This window comes from Salvelinus alpinus, chromosome 36 (genome assembly GCF_045679555.1).
Source record: "Salvelinus alpinus chromosome 36, SLU_Salpinus.1, whole genome shotgun sequence".
Classification (NCBI taxonomy): domain Eukaryota; kingdom Metazoa; phylum Chordata; class Actinopteri; order Salmoniformes; family Salmonidae; genus Salvelinus; species Salvelinus alpinus.
In genome coordinates, this window is record NC_092121.1 from 2,212,333 (window position 1) to 2,219,465 (window position 7,133).

Sequence of the window (7,133 nt, forward strand, 5' to 3'; positions counted from 1 at the left end):
TGGTGTTTTCAGCTTGAATAAACTCTCGCACAGAGGACATGAAAAACATTACAGTATGTTCCGTTTCAACATAGTGAAAAAAAATGTTAAATGATTTATAATGATTTATAATTTAGCACGATCACTTGTGTAAACCAGTGGCAAGTGGTCAGATATCAGAGAATACTGTGTAGTCACCTTTGCTGAATGGTCAGAGAATGGTAAGAGAACTTCCTCCATCTCTACTCCACTGTGTGTTCCAAGGTGGTGGGATGTTTGAGTGGATCCTTGGGAAACAGTTCCTTAAACTCAGCCAACCAGTCACCAGGGCAACCCCATCTTGGGAAGAGCACAAGGTCATGTAGTAGGCCAGCTAGTTAGGCTCCCACAAACAGCCCCACCCAATACACCTGCAGAGGAGAGAGATACTTTTTAGTAAGTAGATGTGTATGCGTGCACTGTTTTGTGATCTTAGTAAACAGCTTCAATATACTTCTGTAATTTCATGGAGCACAATGAGAGATAGTCAACTTGTGTTTGGCCAGACTCACCCAATGGTTATTACATTTTAAAGTGACCACAGTTGGACCAAAAGACCTAGCTGGATTCATGCCACAGCCAGTGTACCAAATCGGGTCAGAGGTGGAAGGTAAAGAGAGAGTGAGGGAGAAAAAGAGAGAGACAGAGGGGCATAGGAAAAAAGTAAAGATCTACAAAATGTTTTAATTGGCAAAAATCATCAAATTACCCAAATTACCCATGGTCAGACAGAATTAGAACTAACACAAGTAGGATCTGGCATCTTCCTTACCGCTACTAGATTTCCCAAAGTGACAGACAAGCCGACCACTACAGGACCCAGGAGGTGGAAGGCTGATTTGGGTCGAGATGTGGCGAGGACACAGACTACCAGCTGAAAGGTGATGGCTGTTTCCACTGAGAAGGCTTGGCATGGGTGAACACCCAAGGCTACCTGGAGAAAGAAACATTTTTACAGATATCAGACCTGTACTCATTGAAAAAAATACAAAGACATTTTTGGCAAAACATTTCTAATAATGACTTTTCGGAAGCTATAATAACACAGCAAAACAATACTTCACTACAACCTGGAATCAAATAAAAATGAATTAGACGTGACTCACCTCGTTCAGTACCCAGATTCCCATGAGAAGGGCACAGGCACAGAGTGCACTGAGGAGCTATGCCCCCACGTAGAGGACAGCTCTCCAGGGGCTCACCCTCAGTCCTGCAGCCAGAGCCAGGGTCACAGCCGGGTTCAAGTGGACCACTCCTCCAGAGGTAGCAGGACCCAGGCACACAGTCACCAAAGCCACAGAGGCCCCAAACGCCAGGGCCACATGCAGGGGGTCAGGGTGGCACTCGGAGAGGGACTGGGCGTCCGAGAGAAAGGATGGGTCTCACTCGGAAGACAATCATGCAGATGATGATCACAGGTGGGACTGGAGAGGCTCCCATCCCAGGCTGGAAGCTGGGGCCATAGCACCACCGAGGCCAGACTGGCGAAGAGGAAGATGGCAGTGCCCACAAATTCACACAGGAGGTCCCAGAGGAAGGAGAGTGTCCAAATGTTCTTCAGAACCAGCACCAGACTGGAAAGGACTTGCATGATGGATGAATTAATCTCTGTTTCTCTGTTGTCCTGTTTCTCTGTTGGTTTGTTGCTCTGCCATGAAACACATCCAGGAATCAGCAGCAGCAGAACCAAACAACCACAAGGGACTGCAATGGGAACCTATATGGAGAGGGAACCTACCGCTGTGTGACGCATATATCAGGAAGGTGGCCTCTTTCTTTTCCCGCTGAGATGATTTACCTGTCCCCTCAGTATACTGCTTGTATTGTGATGTGTACTGTAGGTGGGTAAGGCTGGAGGAGAGGTGAGGAGGCTTACATTTGCTTAGCCAATGCATATTTTGGCTTTCTGCTTTTCCGTACTCTCAGATGGCTGCCGGTTAAATGTCGAGTGGTGTCTTCTTTCCGGGGGGTCATAGATTTACTCATAGGTAATAAGGGACCACTAGCTAGGGGCCGCTAGCTTCTGGTCTCTCTTTGCAGCTGGGGGTCGCCCATCTTCCTTCTTCTAACTATCTCATATACCACCTTGCCTCTGTTTCTCAAAGAAAAGTGCTTCACCACAGAGGATTATAGGGTTACCTGAAGCTTTCTATCTTTCAGATAGAAGAGGGGTGTGGCTGAGGATTGAGCTGAACAAGCCAAAGCCAACTAACTGATTTGCAATTAGTGATGCCCTGGGATTCATCCTAAATGTGTACTTTCCCGACCTGGGGTCCACCAGAGATTAGGATCAATTTATGTAATTTTACATAAACTGATCAAGATACTGTATATTCTGTCCACCCCAAAACAAGCCAAATACAGCATTTTAAGCCAGCGTAGGAGGTAAAGGGTGCCAAGAGAGGGAGCTCTCTCATCACAGAGAGGGGCCAGGGAAGTTTTACTGTAACAGGGTGACTAAGAGAGGGTGGGGGAACTAAAAACGACCACAGTAAAGCATGTAAAGGTCAGTTAGGACCAATGGCAGTACAGTTATACTGAGATTCCCCTGCAGAGATAGCTTCCTACCAAGGTCATGGAAATTGACACAGTAGCTGAGACTGGTTGAGTCAGGACAGGGATAAATGTGTAAAATATGGTAAGGCGAGATTGTGTTTCAACAAAATGTGGAGATGGGGATGAATGTAGATGACGGGGAATGTCATAGTAGGAGACTACAGTATGAGCCTTTAGACTACAAAGTATACATTTGTGTGTGTGTGTGTGTGTGTTAATTAACAAGGGGAAGCAGTCAGTCAGGAGGCGGCTCAGTCAGGAGCCGCCAAAGCCACCCGCCAGTCAGGAGCTGCCAGTGCCGCCCGCCAGTCAGGAGCTGCCAGAGCCGCCAGTCATCCAGTAGCTGCCAGAGCCGCCAGTCAGCCAGGAGCTGCCAGAGCCGCCAGTCAGCCAGGAGCTGCCAGAGTCGTCAGTCAGCCAGGACCTGCCAGAGCCACCAGTCAGCCAGGACCTGCCAGAGCCGCCAGTCAGCCAGAGTCGTCAGTCAGCCAGGACCTGCCAGAGTCGTCAGTCAGCCAGGACCTGCCAGAGTCGTCAGTCAGCCAGGAACTGCCAGAGTCGTCAGTCAGCCAGGACCTGCCAGAGTCGTCAGTCAGCCAGGACCTGCCAGAGTCGTCAGTCAGCCAGGACCTGCCAGAGTCGTCAGTCAGCCAGGACCTGCCAGAGCCGTCAGTCAGCCAGGACCTGCCAGAGCCGTCAGTCAGTCCGGAGCTGCCCCTCAGTCCGGAGCTGCCCCTCAGTCCGGAGCTGCCCCTCAGTCCGGAGCTGCCCCTCCGTCCAGTGGCGCCCTCTAGGATGGTCTTCAGTCCGGGACTCGCTGTAAGGGTCCTCGCTCCAGATGCGCCACCAAAGCGGGTATTGACTATGGTGGAGTGGGGTCCACGTCCCGCACCCGAGCCGCCGCCGTAAGAAGGCCCACCCGGACCCTCCCCTTCTATGTCAGGTTTTGCGGCCGGAGTCCGCACCTTTGGGGGGGTTACTGTCACGCCCTGGCCTTAGTTATCTTTGTTTTCTTTATTATTTAGTTAGGTCAAGGTGTGACATGGGGGATGTATGTGTTTTGTATTGTCTAGGGTTTTTTGTATGTTTATGGGGCAGTGTCTAGTCTAGGTGTATGTATGTCTATGGTTGCCTAGATGGGTTCTCAATTAGAGACAGCTGTCTATCGTTGTCTCTGATTGGGAACCATATTTAGGCAGCCATAGTCATTAGGTAGTTTGTGGGTGATTGTCTATGTCTAAGTTGCCTGTGTCTGCACTTATTGTTTGTATAGCTTCACGTTCGTCGGTTTGTTGTTTTGTTTAGTTTGTATAGTGTTCGTTTCGTCTTCGTCTTCAAATAAAGAAGATGTATTGCTATCACACTGCGCCTTGGTCCTCCTCTCTTTCAAAATACGACGATCGTGACACCTACAGTCTTTTTTTCCTTATAATTAGAACAAAATTTAAGAATGGCTAGGTGGAATTCATTGTATCCTACTGTGAAGATACTGTGCAATGCAATACAGTATATAGATGAATTGAGTTAGTGTAGAATCTGCTGTCCTTCAGTTATTAATCATCTTTCCATTGTCACATTTCTCCATCATCTGTACTGATTCCTGCCTCCTTGTCTCCCCATTCTCTTGCTTTCCTGTCTTAGTTCCTTAGTTCCGACCACACGTCATCGCGCACATGCACGGCAGCTGAGTTCATCTCTTTTTTACCGACGCAGGTCTTTTCAGCTCGTTCAGTCAAAAGACTGAATCAGACATAATTATAACAGGCAATATCTGCTCTACTCCATTCAGAATCACTGGAAGCAGCAGACAAGGCGATTCAATTTCGCCTTTGCTATTTTATTATCTATAGAACCCCTGGACTAGGCAATTCATCAATAGAAGGAAATAACAATTTCCGCTAATATCGACCTGCCTCTTGCCTGCCCCTTGTTGTACAATAAATATCGGAGACTCCTGTGTCTGCATCTGGGTCTCGCCCTGTGTCGTTATAGTACGAACTGGTCATGACAGACCCAGCAGACTCGGACCAGCTCCACAACACTGTGTCCATGCACAGAGTCACTATTGGAAGACATGAGGAGCTTCTTCTGAACCTAATGGAGGGGTTCCATTCACTCGCGGAATGCTACGACCAGGGGTTCAAGATGTTACTGGAGTAATTACGTGGATTTTCTCAAAGGCAGGATGCCACAACGGAGACCTCCCAGTCGCTCAGTAACTCCCCTACCAGTGGCGGGTTTGTACAGCCTACCATGGCTCCCCGAAAACCCCACTTACTTCCTCTGGAGCGAAATTATGGGGATCCTGGAACCTACCCGGCATTTCTTTCTCAGTGCTCCCTCATTTTTGAGTTGCAGCCATCTTCATTCCCTTCGGATTGGTCGAAGATAGCGTATCTGATTATGCTAATGGATGGAAGGGCGCTCTCCTGGGCTATGGCAGTTTGGGAGCAACAATCCACTATTTGTCGTCATCTTGAAGATTTCATGGCGGAGGTGAGGAAGGTGTTCGATTCTCCGGTATCCAGGAGAGAGGCTGCCCGAAAACTACTTAGATTACGTCAAGGCTCCAGTAGTGTGGCAGACTACGCAGTAGATTTTTGCACGTTGGCTGCCGAGAGTGCCTGGAATCCGCAGTCCCTATTCGATACCTTCCTTCACGGATTGTCAGAGGAGATAAAAGATGAGCTCGCAGCTCGGGAATTACCTTTGGACCTTGATTCCCTCATTGTCTATGGGAACGCAGGAGGGAGAGGGGGTCTGTTCTTGGTCACACACGCTCCTTCGCTGCTGCTTGCTCCCTTCCCGAAGAAACCCAGAAGTCCACAATGTCTGGATTTCCGAGAGGAGCCGAAGCCACCCGAGTTCCCTCAGGAGTCATCGGCGACGGGGGACTCGTGTACTCCGGAGCGTATGCAACTGAGCAGAGCTTGATTATCGCCTAAGGAACATTCACGAAGGGCATTATATAGCCACCTGCCCAGTAAAGAGACCAGGCTTATTAATAGGAACGAGTACACTGGGGCCCCAGACTGGGAGTTCTCTAACTAGCTCAGCGACTCTGGGACAGATGAGAGTTTTATGGATGCTTCTCTGGTATCTGAGTAAGGTACAGTATCCCCACTCAACTCCTCTCCGTTCCCATGGACGCAAGAGCTCTGGACGGCCGCTCCATTGGCAATGTCACGCACAGCACAGTTCCCCTTAATCTGCAGGTATCTGGCAATCACAGCGAGTCAATACAGCTTCTCCTCATTGAATCTCCCCACGTCCCTGATGTTTTGGGATTTTCTTGGCTCCAGAAGCACAACCCAGATATTGACTGTACCATGGGTTCAATCCTGGGTTTAAGTAAAGCCTCAGATCTCTCTGCCGTTCCCGCAGACTACCATGACCTCCTGGAGGTATTCAGCAAGGCTCGTGCTATCTCTCTTCCTCCACATCATCCCTACGATTGCGCTGTTGACCTCCTCCCAGGCACCACACTTCCTCGAGGCCGGCTATATTCCCTGTCTGACCCTGAGACTGAGGCCATAGAGGAGTATATTGAGGACTCTCTGGCTGCTGGGAGCATTCTCCCTTCTGCCTCCCCTGCCAGTGCAGGGTTCTTCTTTGGGAAAAAAAGGACAAGACCCTGTGTCCCTGTATCGACTACCGGGGCCTTAATGACATTACATTAAAGAATCGTTACCCCCTGCCACTCCGCTCCTCTGCTTTTGAACCTCTCCAGGGGGCTACCATCTTTTCCAAACTGGACCTGTGGAATGCCTACCACCTTGTTCGAATACGCGAAGGAAACGAGTGGAAGACGGTCTTCAACTGTCACGTTCCTGACCGTATTTCCTTTGTTTAGTCTTTGTATAGTTGGTCAGAACGTGAGCTGGGTGGGCATTCTATGTTTTGTGTTTCTATGTTCGGTTTGTTGTTTGGCATAATATGGTTCTCAATCAGAGGCAGGTGTTTGTCATTGTCTCTGATTGGGAACCATATTAAGGTTGCCTGTTTTCACTGTTTGTTTGTGGGTGATTGTTTCCTGTCTTTGTGTTCTGCACCAGATAGGACTGTCTCGGTTTTCACGTTTGTTATTTTGTATTTTCTATAGTGTTCACGTTATCGTCTTTTTTTGTTATTAAACACGTTGAACACTAGCCGCGCTGCAGTTTGGTCCTCCTCTCCTTCATCCCAGGAAGAAAGCCGTAACGGAATCACCCACCAAACTCGGACCAAGCAGCGTGGTAATGGGCAGCAGCGAAGTCAGGAATTATGGACATGGTAGCAGAATCTGGACTACACTACTTGGGAGGAGATAGACAGGTGGGCGATCGACCCAGGGAGAATGCCGGGGCCCGCATGGCATCTCTGGAGTTATTTTGTATTTTGTATAGTGTTCACGTTATCGTCTTTTTTTGTTATTAAACATGTTGAACACTAGCCGCGCTGCAGTTTGGTCCTCCTCTCCTTCATCCCAGGAAGAAAGCCGTAACATCAACACTGCCAGTGGACACTATGAGTACCTGGTCATGCCGTTTGGACTCACCAACGCTCCCGCTGTTTTCCAG

At 48.9% G+C, this 7,133-nt stretch overlaps 1 pseudogene; it reads right to left on the reverse strand.

Annotated features, from left to right (window-relative positions):
* Positions 1-221: 221 nt before the first annotated feature.
* LOC139564830 (aquaporin-5-like) lies at positions 222-1,771 on the reverse strand (annotated as a pseudogene).
* Positions 1,772-7,133: the final 5,362 nt, after the last annotated feature.